Source organism: Danio aesculapii, chromosome 4 (assembly GCF_903798145.1).
Source record: "Danio aesculapii chromosome 4, fDanAes4.1, whole genome shotgun sequence".
Classification (NCBI taxonomy): Eukaryota; Metazoa; Chordata; class Actinopteri; order Cypriniformes; family Danionidae; genus Danio; species Danio aesculapii.
In genome coordinates this window covers 40,620,533-40,640,774 of record NC_079438.1, presented here as the reverse complement: position 1 = coordinate 40,640,774, position 20,242 = coordinate 40,620,533, and the positions used below count along the sequence as shown (strand labels likewise).

At 31.0% G+C, this 20,242-nt stretch overlaps 1 protein-coding gene across 1 annotated transcript in view; it reads right to left on the bottom strand.

Moving 5' to 3' along the window:
- pparaa (peroxisome proliferator-activated receptor alpha a) overlaps window positions 1–6,937 on the bottom strand; it is a 35,612-nt gene extending 28,675 nt beyond the window's left edge. Inside the window, exon 1 of the mRNA XM_056455645.1 lies at window positions 6,755–6,937. The gene's annotated coding sequence lies outside the window, so the exon portion shown is untranslated. The remainder of the gene's footprint in view (window positions 1–6,754) is intronic.
- Between the last annotated feature and the right edge of the window lie 13,305 nt (window positions 6,938–20,242).

Genomic DNA, 20,242 nt, shown 5'->3' with positions numbered 1-20,242 from the left:
TCAACATCAGAACAAAAATTAAAATAATGAATATTATTATTATTATTTTTAACAAGAACATTTTGTAATTAATTTATTGCTTTTTAAATCAATTATTGTTAATAATGTTATTATATTTATTCTAATTATAATCATTTTTATTATTAATACTAGTTTTGTAAACACATTTTGTATTCAATTCATAATACTTTTATGTATTATTATAAATAATAATATGTAAATAATAATAATACATATTGTTAATAATAAAGCACAGTTTTATGTACTTTTATGTAAATAATTCATATATGATAAACAATTCATATATATATATTACACAGACAAATTGTTTCAAGGTCAATAAAAGTTTTAAACTGTATTATTTGTTAAAAGTTTATTGTAATTTTAGTCATTATTAATATTAACAGTATTAACATTGATTACAATAATTTTACAATTATAAACTGGGTTTATATATATATATATATTATTATTATTATTTATTTATTTTTTTTAATCATATATACAATGATGACCATAGTTTTATGTTTAATTGTTCGGTTGTTCAATTATTTGGTAATGTTTGTTTGTTCAATTTCTGTACCTTAATAATGCTAGACTCTCTAGAAAACCAAAATTAACTGTTTGCTTAGCTCTTATCTTTGCTCTGCTGTGTTTATATATGCTTGTAATTTATTTTATTTTATGCAGATGCACTGCATGGAAAAAGACTTGATCATTTCAATCAATTTGACTGAATGAAATCTTTCCAAATAGATTTATTCAATTCATCTGATGAAATTAGATTAATATTGCAATATATATATCGCAGAAAAACTAAATATTGCAAAATATCAAATCTTTCCTATATATATAACCAGATGCAAAGACCTACATGTATTTTTTAAGTGTTAGTAAAACTATGCAATTCAAGAACAAAATTTATGTCAGGGATGCTTTTGAATCAGACTCATTTGTCATGAGCCCAAATTGTTATAACAAAACAGCACAAAGACAACCGAAAAACACACACACACACACACAAAGTAACTTCACTTTAAAAAATCAGTAGTGTGCAACACCAGATCCCTTTACTTAAATCCAACAGCAGCGCAATGACAAATTGCCTTCAATTCACCACTTAAACACAGAGTAAAGCATAATGAAATCAGTGCTTACCAGATCACGATTCACAGTTCTGCTCTACCAGCTGCCAATAAATACATGCACCCCTTACAGGGCCAAAGTCCACACGCACACACACCCTGCATGCCTGCTTCTCTCCGTGCAGGAGTTTGGCTGGCTTTACACCAACAAACAGACACTAAACTAAACTCTATGCATCAGATAAGAAATCCTTAATGTCCGCATGCATGCACTTATAAACGAATCAGCAGGGATTTTAACAATAGGGCAGGAATGTCATCATTCCACACGCCTAGGAAACATCCTGTCTGTTTAGTGCATTCGGAGAGACAGCTCAGCATTAAGTGAAGGTAGACGGCTTCACACGGACTATGAAATGCAAACCTGGAGCTCAGAACAGGTGCATGCATGTAGGCCAGATGTTTCGCTTTACATTGTCATGGCACAAAGTTTTAGTCTGTGCTGCAACATATTAAATATGATAATAATATCAGCTAATATAATAATAATAATAATAATATCAGCTAATATAATAATAATAATAATAATAATTTTAGCTAATATAATAATAATAATAATAATATCAGTTAATATAATAATAATAATAATAATAATATCAGCTAATATAATAATAATAATAATAATATCAGCTAATATAATAATAATAATATCAGCTAATATAATAATAATAATAATAATAATAATAATAATAATAATAATATCAGCTAATATAATAATAATAATAATATCAGCTAATATAATAATAATAATAATATCAGCTAATATAATAATAATAATAATATCAGCTAATATAATAATAATAATATCAGCTAATATAATAATAATAATAATAATAATAATATCAGCTAATATAATAATAATAATAATAATAATAATATCAGCTAATATAATAATAATAATATCAGCTAATATAATAATAATAATAATTTCAGCTAATATAATAATAATAATAATAATAATATCAGCTAATATAATAATAATAATAATATCAGCTAATATAATAATAATAATAACAATAATAATAATAATATCAGCTGATATGATGGATATTAGGTGTTTGATGAAGCCAATTAAGTAGGAGAGAACTTGGTTAATTTTTAATTATTTTTTCTTTACTTTTTAATTTTTAAACACAAACGAAGAAATTTTGAAGAATCCAAGATCAGATGGTCTTTGGTACAATAACTGTTGAGTTAACTTTATTGTGTTGGATATATTATTTTTTGTATTGTTTAGATATTTAATTCAGCCATGTGACACTGAGGGTTCTATTTTATAGATCTAGGCACAAAGTGTAATGACATGGCATGGCGCAAAACCATTAGGGGTGTTTCCAAATCCACTTCTGCTATTTTAAGGATGAAAAATTAGAGTTTGCCCCCACAGCGCATGGTCTAACAGGGTTGTGCTTATTCTCTTAATGAGTTATGGGTGTGTTTTGAGAATAAACCAATCAGAGTCTCATCTCTCTTTAAGAGTTAGCTGTGTCGCGCAATGGCTCATTTGCTATTTACATGGTGGACTTTGCAAGTGGAAAAACTGAACGCTTCACTATAGCGAGAAAACTGTTAAACAGACCATCTGCAGCGCGAGGATAAAGAACGAGCCTCCCACATTCGACCTCTTTACTTTTTCTCTTTCTCTCTTTCACACCAAGGAAACGGTGTTGTACACTCCACTGAAAACATCCATTTGCCTACATATTTAATTTCATTTGTTAAACGCAAAGATTTGTTTCAAAACTATTTCTAAATTCAGCTCTAATTTCCAGCAAACGATTAAATGAACAATAATGATGAAGTGTGGTCAAAAAAACCTATGCTATGCCCCATATGGACCAAAACCTGACAGGTGGACAAATCTAAGCTTGTTTTTAATAAAACAAATATAAATAGGCATATAATAAATAATACTGCTAATAATAACATTACACAAAAGCAAGTTGTAATGAATAAGCTGAAAAAAGCCCTCGAGGTGAAGAAGGCATGGAGGCAGTGGTTTTTACATTTATGTAGAAAATAATATTTTTTGTACTATTTTATTTCTTTATTTCTTTTTCATTTGTAAAGATATTTGTGTATTGCTCTACATCCTGCGTGTATTAAGCAATCTGTATGCGTTTAAGGCGCACAACTAACATGCTCTGCACTGGATTTTAGACCTGCTTTCAGCTGATCTATTGCACAGTCTATTTTAGTTCCTCCAAATAGCAACGCGCCAACAATGTGACTTAACACACCGCTTTTCTAGACCGGAACACCCATGAGTCCACAAAGCGGCGTGAATGAATTTGCCATTTATACAACGTGGCACAAATGGGAAAATTAGGGTTGCACTGGTCTGAAAATAGCAACACAAAGTAGCAAACACGTCTTACGTTTTATTGCGCCGGGTGTATGATAGGGGCTCTGATTGTTCAAACGAACTCCAGACGTACCTGATTTTGTTTTGCCGAAACACATAGTTGCAGTGCTGGGTTTTTTTTATATATTTTTTAAAATAATATCCATGTTAATAAAGGCTTTTTACACTTTTCACTTACTTTTGATTTTTTTGTTTATATTTTGAAGAACGTTGGAAAGTGTTAGCCATCGACTTCTATAGTCATAGTATTGTTTCCTACTACGAATGTCAATGGCTACTAGTTTTTAAGATATCTTTGTTTGTGTTAAACAGAAAAAAGCAACTCAGCAGATTTCAATTTCAGCTTTCTTTACCATTTTGGGTGAACTATCCCTTTAAGAATATTTAAAGTGGAAAATTGCATAAGATTATAATAGTTTTGTATTTGCATCGCAGATGAAAGGTGTCTTCAAGCATCAAAAATGTTTCATTTTTAAGTAAATACATTCTGATTTACATTATTTGCGCATTTTCTGGCATATTACTTTCACAAATTGTTTTAATATTAAAGTAAACCTTCTGCTTTCTATATAGAATGACTTTAGTAAATGTTATTTAATTCAAGCACTTAAATGGGATGTCTCATTACTTTTAAGTAGATGATTATCAGATATAAAATATCATACATAAATTGAATTGATAAAGCCCAGCCCACTCAGGGTCCACACAATGACGTTAGACGCTCGGAAGATCACACGAGGCTTTGAGATACGTGTGTGACCCTTTTAGCAAGTTACATAACAGAACTGAATAGACAAGTCCATGTGGCCCTGCAGTCACAGAAATGTGGCATACAAAAGCTGAGCTGAACTTTGATGCTAAATTGCAGTTTCTGCTTTATTTGCAGAGGATGTCAGGGTACAGTAACTGATAATGTTACATTGAAGTTTGAAGAATTAATAATAAATTAAGATGCAGAACAGTGAGCGTGAGTCTAGATTACGTGAAAACGTATTTTACGTTTTAAAATAATACAATATACATGTCCATGAAAATGCACAGCAATAGTTAATATAATTACGACTAAACAAATATTTTAAATAAATAATATTTACATGAACTGAAATGTTAGGTAATTTCTTTTATTCAGACTAGTTATTTTTTTTATTTAGCTGTTAAAATTTTATTTAGTTGTACTTTGATGTATTAAAAGTACTATCGCTGAACACACACACACACACACACACACACACACACACACACGCACACACACACACACACACACACACTATAAATTATTTCATAGAAACCGAGTGAAGTCAAACACCCACAAAAATCACAAAATCAACTCAAATCAAATTTAAAACTGAACCTAATAATAAAAATATGAAGTAATATTAAATAGAAATACTAAATAATAATAATGCTAATAATAATAGCTGCACAAATGTAATAAAATACTTAGAAGTGAAACTAAATTGTTATAAAAGTATCAAATAAGCAAAAACAGATTGTAGCCACAAATCCAGGCAACAAATTCACTAAACCTATAACTAATATATAAATAAAAAATCAGCTGTGCAGATCAAATGACTTGCTATAAAATCTCTATTTGAAATTAACAAGGCAGTGTGTTGTGGAAAAGGCCAGTGACCTTCAAGGTCATGTTCTTCATAAAATCCTATAGAAGATAGAAACTATAATTTAAAATTAATGCAATATTTTCCTATCTAACTTGCACTTTAACTGGAACAATGAGATGATATTAAATGAATTCTAAAGTATTTTATGCCACGACTCAGATAGTTGAGGTGGTTAAAAAGATTTGCTTACATTTTACAATAAGGTCCAATACAATTGTTACATTGTTTATTAATGTTTTTAAATTAGCGCTAATGTTACTTCTGATTGTTAGTGTCATCTCAAGATGTAACTTTTGATTTAAATAATATATTAGTGCATGCAAGAATTAGCATAAAAAAATTCCTGAATATGTCAGAACCATTCTCAAAGTTCCGTTTTATATTTTAACACATTAAATTTGTGAGTGTCAAGTTGTGGGATTCATTCTCCGTTTCTATTTAATAGATGAAATGAAATTCCTTTAATTATGAAATTCTGAACGGAATTATGAAAATAATTAAAATTTTGTTAAAATAACTTATGTTGTAAGCTTAACAAACAAAATTGGTATAACTACTTGAGTAGAAATCTAAATCTTTCATGTTTTGATACATAATGTTCAACTTTTAAGCAGACTATTTCCTTTATTCAAGAATTTGGCGAATAATTCCATTTGTAAATGAATAAATATTTGTTTGTTATTAAATGTTTAAGTATTATAATCAAAAGATATATTAGTCTACATTAGCCTCAAATAAAAAACAACAGATTAATATTTATACATAAGTTTATATGTATGTTAAGTAGTAATGAGTAAAAGAATCAACTTACCTATTTAAAAATTAAATTACTCTTTACTCTGTAACTTGAAAAGTTATGTAATTGAAACATTCTGTAATTTTAGTTAAAAAATAATCATTTGCATTAACTTACCCAACACTGATAATCGTGAAAAAATACCTAAATTATATAGCAGTATTGAATTGAAGCATGTAAAGGACTTTCTGCTTGAGTAATGACCACCTTCACTACATATTAGTACACATTGACCAGTTTAAATAGCTATTCATTAACACACTGGATTTAGTTTTCACACATGAACCCATGACTCATTGTAAAGTAGTTTTTCAGTAGAACATACACAGTTCACTTTAAAGTCATACTTAATTAAAGTATCAACACATAATTATGATCGTGCACTTTGTTAAAAGTGTTACATAAGTGTGTACATTGTGTTATTACGATTGCGTGTACAACTGCAAGTATGCTATTCTTCAGCAAACGCCATATAACAACAACACAACAACTAGTCAACTAACCAACCAACTCAGTGATTGAATCAGCGAGCTTAGAGTAAGTTAAGACCATGAAGGTGCGTATGAGGGCAACACAGAGGGTGTAAAGTTTCTCTTCGCTTCAAACAAGAGAGAAAATCTTGATAAACCCGCAGCAAACGCAATTCTTCACCACCAGACTACACGATAAGAAGCCCGCGGTGAGAATATCAGACATGTGTTCTGATGTGAATGTTTACTCTGCTCCAGTTTAAAGCGTAGATTACAGCAATCACGGCCATAAAAGCGAATAAAGCGTGATCATAATTGTTACACAAGCGCTTTGTTTACAAGAGCTGCGCGTCTACCTCCCAATCCCGGGCCGCCATGCGGACAGGAATGAAACACACGGGCTCTGAGAGACTGCCAGCGGTCAGGTCGGCGGTGCGAGGGAGGCTGTGCTGCTTCTCGGACGGTCCTGTTTAAAATTCGCCGCAAAGCCCGCTTGTCAAACCGCTCTGACAGCATTGAAACTCACGGACGCAACCCACACACAGCGCACACCTCCCGACACACCTATAGATTCAGCCAATCACAGAAAGGCTGTCGACGGGAAGCCACGCCCACTTATTTAAGGTCGCGTTGCTGGGTCACAGATCTCATTTGAGATGAGATGACGATGATGGAATTATTGAATGTCGATTAATATATTGGCGAATAATTAATGGTGAAGCAATACGGCGTATGGTGTATCATTAAAAAAGTATGTTTACACAATAAGGAGGCTTTAGTCACAAGAGTCATTGGTTTGATTTTACGCTCTGCACAATGATAATAATGCAGATTATAATAAGATGAGTGAAATTACCACATTAATAATACAGTCACAATAAAGCGCCTATGCTGCCACCTATTGGTGATGTTCTGAAATTAATCATCACAAATATTTGTAGTCTTTTCCAGTAGGGCATCATTTTTTATCTTGTGAAAACAATTTAAAGTGGTCTAAATATTATTTTAATAATATTATTAAATATTAGTCTATCCTATTCTTTCTTTCTTTCTTTCTAATCAATTAATCGGTTATTTTACTCATTTTAACTCAATGAATTTTTAAGTTAGGGTTTTTATTTTAATCTCTTTCAATTTATTTAAATGTTTTACTAATTGTTTAAAAATGCTGCAGTTTTTACAAACATTTTCTCAGAGCCCCTATAACGTTGGCCCCCTGGCGACTGCAGTTTAAAAAACCCTTAGTACAGCTGTTATTAATAGTGTTAATATATTTGTAAGAGTTTAGACGCATCGGTTAATTCTTTGTTTTTCTCTAAATATTTACACAATGCAAAGAAAAATACTTGTTGCCTTACATTGATGCGAGTTAAACTTAAATTAGAATAAACTGAGCTAAAATAACAAGTTACATCTTCTATAACCTAAAAAATTAAAATAATTCTCTGGCCTACTGAGTTTGTGGAGTGTGTCTGCAGATTTGCACTCATGTACAGTACTGTTCTGTGTGCATGTATGTAGTATGTATGAGAATATATATGTTTTTAATATATGCAAAAATCCTAAGTTATTGGCATGCACTTACCCATCACTGTCTCTCATTTGAATACGCCTGACTTATATTTATACTGTTGTAATACTCATTTTATTACTCATCATCATTAGAAATCACCACTAATGTTTACACTGTAAAATATCCTGGTTGCCTTAAATTTTTAAGTTGAATCAAATTAACCTTATGAGTCCATTGAACTTGTATGTTAAACTGACTTAAAACAGCTTGTGTAACTTATCAAATTAAGTTAAAACATGATTAACGTAGTTTAATAAGTTACAATGACCTAAAAACATTTGCTGTCCAGACTAACTGATCATAAATTTTTACACTGTTTCCTTACTGTATTGACCATCATTCGGTTAAATGTGAGGATAAAATAAACGTTTCATTTTGTTTTTAACTGTCTGCCTAAAAATAAAACAAGGAATAACAGATCACCTACAGCCACAACAATGTAAAGTGACCAAATTTCCTTATTTATTAATTAATTCACATTTTTAATCCTCTTGTACGTTATTGTATGCATTTTAAATGAAAATAAAGCCCACTTCTATTGATGCTCCAGCGGTATCCCATACTTGCTGATCATAATTCTATTAGCCTGCTTAATAGCGTCTTTGTGAAAGCAAAAAACGACATGCATGAAAGAGAAAAATCACACGGGAATAACACTAAACCCTTACCCTCTGTGGATTTCCCTAATGTGCATAACAAAATAGTTCTGTAACAATAACCGTCTTGGGTTCCCTCAGGTAATGCTGACAAAATAAGCAAGCATAACACCTGTTTCCTAAGAAGCAAAACTTTCTCAAGGTGACCCAGCCGTCACTCTGCGGCTGCTATTTCCCTCCAGTGAGTGCCAGTCTAGAGGCGCTCCTGTGGAGATCTGCCAGCCAATGCCCATAAATTGTGCAGCAGTGAAAGGTCAGTCTGCCTACACCCGCTGTAGCTGTTAACATCAGCTAATGGCCGTCTGGAGCCATGGCCATGTTTTATTTACTATACAAGCCAGCCTGGCAGTAGACCTGTGACTGTCTCTGCGCTTCAACTTTAATACATTCATTTTCTTTTCAGCTTAGTCCCTTTATTAATCAGGGATCACAACAGCGGAATGAACCGCCAACTTATCCAGCGTATGTTTTACACAGCGGATGCTCTTCCAGCTGCAACCCATCACTGGGAAACTCCCATACACTCTCATTCCCACATACACTACGGACTAAATAGTTTTCCCAATTCACCTATACCGCATGTCTTTGGAGTGTGTGGGAAACTGGAGCACTCGGAGGAAACCCACGCGAACATGGGGAGAACAGGCGAACTCCACACAGAAATGCAGAGGTTCGAAGCAGCAACCTTCTTGCTGTGAGGAGACGGTGCTACCAACTGCACAATCCCCAGCTTTAATACAAATGAAATAATCTCACTGCGTTCATGTGCAAGAGACGCTCATCATTGATGATGATTTGTTGTGAACAGGGTTTATGCACGATTTATAGAGGTACGTAATAATATTACTTTTCTAAGTAACAAGAAAAGTAACTCATTGCTTCTGAAAGAATTAAGTAATAATATCTGAGTTACTTTTTTAAAAAATGTAACGTGAGTTACTTTATACTTTAATTAATTTACTTTTAAAAAATAAATTGCTGAATTAAAATGAATGTTAAATCCCGCACACAATGAGAGAACGCTGGAACATACAGAAACGAAGACGGCAGAGCCTTTCATTTCTGCAATGGAAATTTCCTCAATATTTTAAACACATTGAAGAAAAAGAAAAGAGGATTATGTGAAAGGACTGTGATTTCACTATTTAATAAGACAATAAGTCCAAATGTAGCAAACTTATTGCTTTAAACATTCATTAATTTGTATTTATGGCACGTAAAGCTCAAGAAGTCAGGAAATTCTGCAAAGATAACATCATCCTACATCATTTTTAATGTGTTTTTTATTTAAATAAGGTAAATGAAAGTTAAACAGTGTGTTGTTAATCACAGAGCTCCTCTGCTAGCCTCAGCTAGGTCAGAAAAAGTAACGCAAAAGTAACATAATGCATTACTTACCATAAAAAGTAACCAAGTAACTGAGTAACTCAATATTGTAATGCTTTTCTTTGTTTATAAAAGCCCTAAATTTACCTGTAGTGTTGGGAAAAGTTACTTTAAAAAGTCATATTTATCAGGGCTTAGTTTAAATGAAAAGAACATGCAATCGAGTTACAGAAACATCTTCGGATTCCACAACCTTGGACACATCAATATAATATGTGAATATTTAAGTGTAATTTTCAGGCTATCTATTTTTAATAATGAATTTTACTAAAGTGAAAGTAGTTATTGTGTTACTAGACATTCCAGACTAAACTTTTTTTTTTTAAATCCTCTTATTTAGCATGTTACAGTACATCTTGTTTTTTTAATCTAAAGATTCATAAATCAAAATACTTACTTGTGAAATGAAAACAGCAGGAGATTTTCTGAACTGACAGAAATTGAGCAAATTTATGACTCAAAGATGAACAGATATTTTCTCTCTTGGGTTCAGAAAAATTGAATGTATTCAAACTTCATAATATGAAGACATTTTCAGACAGATATTTGTTAGAGTATAAAGTCACAGATTTTTTTTCGGCTTTTCAGAAACCATGGACATTTTGATATTTGTGTTAAAATATGGAGCAAGATATTCACTTTTCAAAGAACAAGAAACATTTAACAGCATTAATTAATGACTTTAAGAACTTTTTGTAATTTAAGACATTTGAGGCTTTATATTGTGCAATAAATATTTGCAACTGTTACTCAAAAATGACATTTCTGTCTATTCGCCATCGAGTCCTTCTGAATCCTTTTGTCTGTCTCTTTTGTAGATAACAAAACCAGAAAAGTGGAAGGTAATGGCCACTTTCATCAGTTTAATAAAGGTAAATGGGGACTGGAGCTTTTCTGAGCCTCAAACACAATGCAAAAGCACAAGTATCATAATTACATTCCATATGAGTTAAGTCACTTCACTGTATTGGCTGTGAATATTATTCAAAAACGCAAATTTTGTGTCAGAAGTAAAACTCAAAGAAAGACTTAAAACAGGTATAGCAACACGTTAAAATTATATATATATATATATATATATATATATATATATATATATATATATATATATATATATATATATATATATATATATATATATAAAAATAAATTTTTTTTGTGAAAGATAAAATTACCTTGACATATCCTATCATGCTTCAGAAAAGAAAAAAGAAAAAAAGCAGGCAATCTTTGGTATATTTTGTTTTATTAACTTTTATTCTGATTTAATGTATACACACCTGTGCTGTATGTAATGCTGATGCAACTTTAAATGGCTCATCATAATAAAAAAGGAATATGTGTATGAACTTTGTTTGGAGATGTTTTGCTGCCCTTCAGGGAAGGCAGTAGGTTGTATAGTTAACTCCTGATGGGGCAAAAACACAACCCTGAAACCACACAACCTACTACCTCACCCTGTCCGAACACCACTGTTCAATATTCCATGACACGACAGCCATATTTGGATTTCTTTTCACAAACAATGGAATCTGCAGGATTGAAATTTATTACCACAAATTTAGTACCACTGTACTAAATTTCATAGCTCCTAGCAACTTTGAACATTTAGATTTCGCGGAATCCAAAAAGCTGACAACTCTGTCTAATGAAGCGTTAATGCAAATCAGTTGGGACTGAGATGGTCAAGGTTATTGGCTAGAACACTAGACTATACATTGTAAAAGAAAAAAATGCTCTGCTTTATGCTCTTCCTTTTTGTGTTTTCCCACTGCAAATGTCTAACGTAATATAGCTTAAATCAAGATTAATTTATTTAGAAAGTAAAATGATAGAAGTACGGTTTTCAATGCCAATCAGTTTAGATATTTTACATGAAAAAGGTAAACTTCATACCATATTGGCATATAAAGTAATTGTTTTTTGCATTATAATACATAAACTCCTAAACTTAATTTTTAAATTTCTCAGTGAACAAGTATATAATGTTCCATCTAAAGAAAATAGATAGTAATGAAAATAGAAAATAAATAGATTTTATAGATATATTAGGATATATTTGATCTTATGCAGTGCATGCAACATTTACTGCCATGAATTTATGAATTCAAGACAATTTTAAACCATTATAAATTGTGGAAGTGTAAAAACAAATATAAAAAATATATATAATCTTTATCCTTTTATATATAACATACAGTAGTTGAAGTCAGAATTATTAGCCAACTGCCCCCCCCCCCCCCTAATTTATTTTTTCCCAATCTCTAACGGGGAGAGATTTTTTTTCAACACATTTCTACACATAATAGTTTTAATAACTCATTTCTAATAACAGATTTATTTTATCTTCACCATGATGACAGTAAATAATATTTTACTAGATATTTTTCAAGAAACTTCTATACAGCTTAAAGTGACATTTAAAGGCTTAACCAGGTTAATTAGGTTAACTAGGCAGGTTAGGGTAATTAGGCAAGTTATTGTATAATGATGGTTTGTTCTGTAGACTATCGAAAAATATATAGTTTAAGGCTAATAGGCTAATAATTTTGACCTTAAAATGATTTTTAAAAATTTAAAAACTGCTTTTATTCTAACTGAAATAAAACAAATAAAACTTTCTCCAGAAGAAAAAATATTATCAGACATACTGTGAAATTTTCCTTTCTCTGTTAAACATCATTTGGGAAATATTTAAAAAAGAAAAAATAAATAAATCAAAGGGAGACTAATTATTCTGACTTCAACTGTATATATAACTTTTTAAGCCGCAAAAACCCTGATTATTATGCAAAACAAAAACAATATGTCATGCATGTTGGTAAAGTTGATAGTTTTTTACCATATTTTTAAATAAATGTATCATGTATATAATTGATGAACATTTAATCCTGCATCAGTCATAAAGCATTGTACACATTAATGCTAGAATATGTCTTTGCTTCATGCTTACGTCCTCCATGTTGTGGAGCGATGACACTACGGCCACTTCGGGAAAGACAGTAAGTTGTATAGTTATCTGACAGCAAGGGTTAAACCCTCAAACTATACAACCTACTACCTCACCCCAAACGACAGTCTCTCTTTCTTCCTCCTCCAGTAATGGTGCTTCCATTTCATCTTCACCTTTTTTTGTTGCATGCTCAAAACCCTCAAAAGTGCCCAGCATAAATGAGTACACCTTAACAGATATGTCAGAGAAACACCTGCCTTGTTTTTTAATCAATACTTTCTACATGCTCCTTTATGCAAATTGGGTTTATCGGTTTTACATTATTATTAAAACTTTAACCATTCTAACAAAATAATTTAAGATTATGGTGCAAAAATATGAAAATGTTAAATAAAAGTATAAAACATAAATGTACTTAACAGGAAAAATCCATAAGAGCCTAACTAAATATTTTGCATGTTGTAATCAACATTGCAACACATAATTGCAATTAAAATATATTATTTTTCTTATCCTCAAGATAATTAATGTAATACACTAATATATATTGTCCTTATTTGCTGATAACTGGTTACAAAATGTTAAATTTTTCAAACAGGGTGTACTCATTTCATGCCCGGGCACTAAAATATACGAGTAAACCTCTGTAGGGTAATTTTGTGTGCTTAAACTCTTATCAACACTGTCTGCTGTGCACCAAATACACCCCCTATCACCTCCATCTCCAAAGCTTCATTCTGGGATCCTTCAAAAGCATCAAGGTCACCAACAAGGTAGAGTCGCCTCCTGGCTCTGCCATCTGTGAAAGAACCAGAAAAATAGATGATTATTCAGCCACGAATAATTCACATCCTCAAGTTGCTACATCAGCTCCATGTCATCTGTTGTAGTGAATGTCTGTCTTCTGCTGACCCTGACAGCATATAGGGGTGCATGAGAGGACTGGGACTAGGACTGTGAATGTGTGTGTGTGGTCAGAGCGGGGAGGCTTCTGCGTGAGTGAGTAAATCTGTGGGCAGCAGTGTGGTTTACCTCACAAACACATACTGCTGACTCACACAGGCCACCACCAACCTCACAGGGGTGAGTGGTTACACACACACACACTTGTTTTTATATAATTAGGTTGACTTTACATAGGTATGATAATTTGATACTAAGCCAAAAATAATTTGGTATGATTTATAATCTGTTTTCTTTGTGGATACCAATAAAATGTCCCCACAATGTCAAAATGGCTATGATTTGCTGTCTGTGTGGGGAGATTTAAACAAGCACACAGATTTTTCTAAAATGAAGACGTGTTTTCATAGAACATTTACTTCTGTGGTTCGAACATAAAGCTCACATTTATATTTAGATCTCTATATTTAGATTCTTTAAACAAGAAATGAACTAAAATGATGTTAGAATATAATTATACATTTAAGTACTTAGTCAAATGAATTAACCTGCACTTACTATACAGTAGGGTTGGGATTAAAGTTTAGGGTTGGTGAACGTAATTATTCACAATTTAGGTCATTATAAAACAATCAATATTTTATGTTTAGCACTATTATAGGTCAATCAGAATGTTTGGGACTTTTATTAAATTATGAAACATATGGTTAGGCTCTCTTTAGTACAAACTAAATGCAAAACTAATTTTTATTCAAGTTTAACTCAATTTGGTACAATGATATATTGTATTGATGTAACTAGGCTTTAAACAATTACGGATTGTTTGAATAAAAAATATTTTTTTTCTTTCCAATAACCATGTTAGCTGTGCAGTGTAAATTTCAAATATTAAAAGTTTAAGTGCATAAGCAAAGACCAATGAGGGATTAACATTCATGATGGTTAAAAAGACATTTTACTTTTAACGTTAATGTCATGTAGAAAATTCTTAGACCACACCAGTTGATGACATTAGACAAGGACAGTATATGACAATCAAATGTCTTTTATCATATATTATATATTATGATGAAAAATACTTGTATACATACATAGCTTAACATTTACAATTAAAATAGTTTTTACAATATATTTTGTTGTTCTGCTTGTTTAAGTTAGCAAATACATTAATGAACATAAAAATTTTTACCTTACTGTTAATAATATAATTTAATAATATAATATAATATAACATAACATAATTTAACAAAATATAATATAACATAATTTTATGTAATATAATATAATTTATCATAATATAAAATAATTTAACATAATATAATATAATATAATTTATCATAATATAATATAATATAATTAATATAATATAATATAATATAATATAATATAATATAAAATAATATAATATAATATAATATAATATAATATAATATAATTTATCATAATATAATATAATATAATATAATATAATATAATATAATATAATATATCATAATATATCATAATATAATATAATATAATATAATATAATATAATATAATATAAAATAATATAATATAATTTATCATAATATAATATAAAATAATATAATATAATATAATATAATATAATTTATCATAATATAATATAATATATATAATTTATCATAATATAATATAATATAATATAATATAATATAATTTATCATAATATAATTAATATAATATAATATAATATAATGAATCTGTGCTCAAATATGAATATAAAAAAAGACCAAGATTAAAGCTTTAAAAGCACAAAAAGAGATAAATTTTTGACTTTTAAAATAGCATTTTTTAAAGGAAACCATTTGGGTCTATTAATTATGTTTCTAATAAAACATAAAGAGTAATAAATAAAATCTGCAGATTAAACTGCAGATTAGACAAGCGATCTGTTTCATAATATTTTTCTCCTTTGTCTAGACTTACCATGGCTGTTTGTATTTTTGTTAAGGATTAAAGGTAAAAATCAAGTTTAGTTTGCATTGAAAATAAAAAAAAAAGATTATAATGACAAAATATTTAGCAATAAAACACAAAACTCAACATTAAAAACAAACAAACTATTTCTCTTTTTGAACACTTCACAGGGTCACATAAACTGACTTTGGAACAGTTCCATCTCACTGTCTATCATAAAGTGTAAACATGTTGTGTGATCAATAGAATTGCTGGTTTTCCACCATAAAAATGAATGCTCGGAAACGGCCTGTTTCAACTGGCTCTAAAAACATGTTCCCGTGTGATGTCAGAATAACTCGGAATCAGCGCGCTACATTTGCTGTGCATCTGAAACTGCACAAAAAATAGCTTATTTCTGATTTTCTGAGCTGGTTTCCTTACAGAGAAGCTCCAAACATTTTCATATGAACTCATTCTATTTTTAAAAACTAAGAGCATTGTGGGACTGCTCTAAACACCACTACCAATAAAAGCAGGCAGGTTGGCATTTACAATTATCAGTCCCTCCAGGATTTATTAGTGACATTTAAAAAAATATATAGCTGCAGTCTAAAATGAGAGATGTATTTATGAATGCATTTCTCCAAACTTATGGCATTGTTTGCTTCAATTATTGTGCTTTGCTGTGAAAATACACAAAATCTTTTCTATTTTTTGATCTCAAAAAACATCAGACTCACAAAATCCTGGAGGAAAGCGTTAAATCAACACCACTGATCACTGAGCTCCTGAAATCAGTGAGCAGTAATAGCCATAAGGTGGTGCTGTTCACTAGGGACTGCTTTAAAACAGCAAAAAAAGCTGTTCAAGCGACAACAGGCCCATTATACAGAGATGCTTTGAAACACTTCCTATTTCCTCTAATCATCATTTGACTTCAAGGTATTTGGCTCGTTTTTCACTTTGTTTACATGTCTGTTTGCATAGGGTCAATATTGCAGGCACAGACAAGTTAAATGACAGAGAAACCTGTCGCACGATCTTTGAAGCAACATTTGAGTTGTAAAGTGAATTAAGAACTGTTGACTGAAAGAATTATGCGCTGGATTTTTCATTGCTCCTCGGGCAAATAAATCGGTTTGTTTGTAAAATGTGCAAACAAAATCACAGAAGGAAAAGAAAATAAGAGCTCATGTGACTGTAGAGGGGGAGAGATATTTAGACTGATTACGACAGAGCGTGAATCTAATGTCTGTAAAGGACTTTGAGCTTGAACTTTAAACTGCAGATTAGACGAACGATCTCTATCATAATATTTCTCTCCTTTGTCTAGACATGCCATGGCTAGCTGTAATTTTTGTTTAAGATTCAAGGTGAAAATCATGTTTAGTTTTGATGGAAAATGAAATATGAGGCACTGAATATGATTTTATGTCAGACATAAAATGCAAACTATGGCAATCAGCACACAAGCGGCTCTTAGTCTCAAGACTTGGTCATGACATCATCTCAGTGTTGAACAGATCCTCAGCTCCACCCCACCTTTTGTCACCTGCCAATCATGTCTGGCTGTTATTGTGCCCATGGGAAACACGCTGCGAAGCGATATCCCCAAATGACCCTGCAGTCCTTCATTTCACTATAGTGTTTGTAAGAGTTTACTGGCTAGAGATCTTGATTCAGAAAAAATGCAGAAAAACAAGCCTGCCTTCTAAACAAAAAACTAAAGCAATTGTTTCTTAAGAAACGATGCTACACTTAAACATTCCTCTTTTTCAGTGTAAACTCGTTTCTTGTGTGTGTAAGGACTTTACAATTCCAAAAAGATATTTAAAGAACGAAATTTAATGCAAATTATATAAAAATATACACAGATTAAAATTAGATCTAACATAATCATATTATTTATTATGTTGGTATATATATATATATATAAGCAATACAGCAAACATTATTTCTAATATTTTGAATTCATTTGTATGCATTTGCTTCCAAAGGGGGAAAAAATCATAAAAATAAAAGAACTTCATCATAATCAAAAATGTAAATATGTATAAAAATGTATTATCTTCAAACTAATCTAAATCACTAAAACAAAATAGAAACAGAAATTTAGATTCAGGTTCAAATTAAAATGTGATTGGCTTTATTAGTTCAATACTGAAGTGAAAACAAATTTTTGTCAGCGTTTCTGTCGTTAAAACCCTAAACTGTTAACCTCCTACGGTAAATCTATATCTGCTTAAAACAGAGTAAAAACAAAGTAAAACAGCAAACACAAATGTGATTAGCTACATTATTACAATACTGAAGTGAAACAATTGTTTCCAACTTAAGTTGACCGTTAATAATGTAACAAATGTTTTCTGCAGCAAAAAATAAAGTGCACAATTTTGGAGATAAAGATGTGAATACAAAGTCAGCTTTCTGTCATTAAAAAATCTAAACCGTTAACTTCTGAATGTAAATATTTATCTGCCTAAAACAAGTACACCCACTCACAAATCTATCTGTTAAATTCATATTTTTAATAGGAAGCTATACAATATTATATTTGTGCATATACATTAGTTTAGTCAGTACTGAAGCCAAATCTGGAGCTTATCTAACAAAATAACTTATGATAACAGTTCAAAAACTAGTATACGCAAATTTATATCTTATAGAAAAATATTAAAAAAAATTTTTTTAAAAGAGGAAAAATCTCTTTTTTGTTTCTCGAAAATTTTGTTGACATTTTGTAGGTTATTTATTTTTTGCTAAATTTTGCTTGAATTTATTTGTATTATCTTTCAATTTCTAAATATTATTTTAATAAATATTTCTGTTTAATAAATTTGTTTTGTTTAAATGCACCAAAATACACTGCCTATATTCACTGAGAAATGGATACAAATATTCACTTTCAAAATGGGGTGTACTCAATTATGCTGAGCACTGTATATTAAAAAAAGTTAAAAGTTAAACGCAACCATAACATATATATCATGCTTTAAACCTTTTTTTTTTTTAAAGACACATGATTTAATAATTATACATTCACACTCCATCCAGATCATTACTCAGATTTAAACATTTAAAAATACACAAATTAACCGAACACAACCTGATTTAAAACAGCTCAAAATAAAACATAAACATGAAAAAGTTCATAAATACATTGAGCATCAAAAATACGCCTGTATTAGAAAAAAACATCTACTAATAACTATTTAAAAGTAAACCTATTGACGTACAAGTCTAAAACATCTTTTGAAATTCAATAAGGCCCATAGAAACAAATATATATAGTGATCAGGGTTTGTAAAAGTTATGGACGGTGCAAAATTCAAAGTACTTGAAATTAAAAAACTATTGAAATATTGAGATAAAACCATCTGCTTAATCATTAAATGTATAAATTTCGCTGAGTACTCCAAAACACCGTAAGCAATTCCATAAAGCCATATACAAATTTACAGCAAAATACTATTTTTCATAAATGTATTGTGTTAAGTGAAAATTTTTAATTACTTTCCTAAAATATTTAAGCAACATTTATTGCAATCTTCTTTCTAATCTATAGGCTACTAACTGTTTCGCTAATCTTGTATTAAACTCCACCTTTCGAACTTCATCTGAAATTGACTAATTATCAATTCCCAGTGTGTAGCAGCTAAAACACACCTCTAAACAGAATGAAGGAGACATCTTTAGTCTAGACTGAGTGTGTGTGTGTGAGAGAGAGAAAGTACACAAGTATCTTTTGAAAAGGGTGGGGGTGGGGGGTCTACACCCTTAACTATTACAGACACACACACTGAGGCGTGGGAACTCTATTCAGGGCTGAATCAGAGGTCTATTATGGAGCACATGGCTGCAAGTGTGTCTGGGTGTGTGTGAGAGAGTGTGTGTACGTCTGTACGTGACAGCGAGGGCGGGTGTCTCAGTTAGTGCACACATGCTCAATGCTCTTCGGCATGTCTGGGAATGCCTTGCCACAGCTTGACACACATGCACTCCTATTTTCCCAATTAAAATTGATACTGAAAAAAGATCCAATGTCAACACATTTAGAGAAATTATATTCATAGATTTAAATTTGCAGTGTGAACTGTTCGATAATTTGCATTAAAAGAGCATCCATTTTCATACTAGAAAAAAATACAGTACATTTGACTAAAACGGGTTTGTTTATCCTGAAAGTCTTGGTCTCTAAGCCACCCTCCCCTTTTAATTCTTTAGTTCATGCCACCTGCTCTGTTCTTTACACTATACATCATCTCTGGAACACTCCATTCACAACCAAAAAAAAGGGGTGGGGGAGGGCACTGCCAACCCAATGTGTATTTTCTGTGCCAACACACTTCATCAGCACTGCCCCTGGTGTTCTCACTCGTGCTACTAAACAGCCTGCTATGAGCCAAAACCATTTGTCTGAACGAAGAAACAAAACTGCCTACTTTCATCCC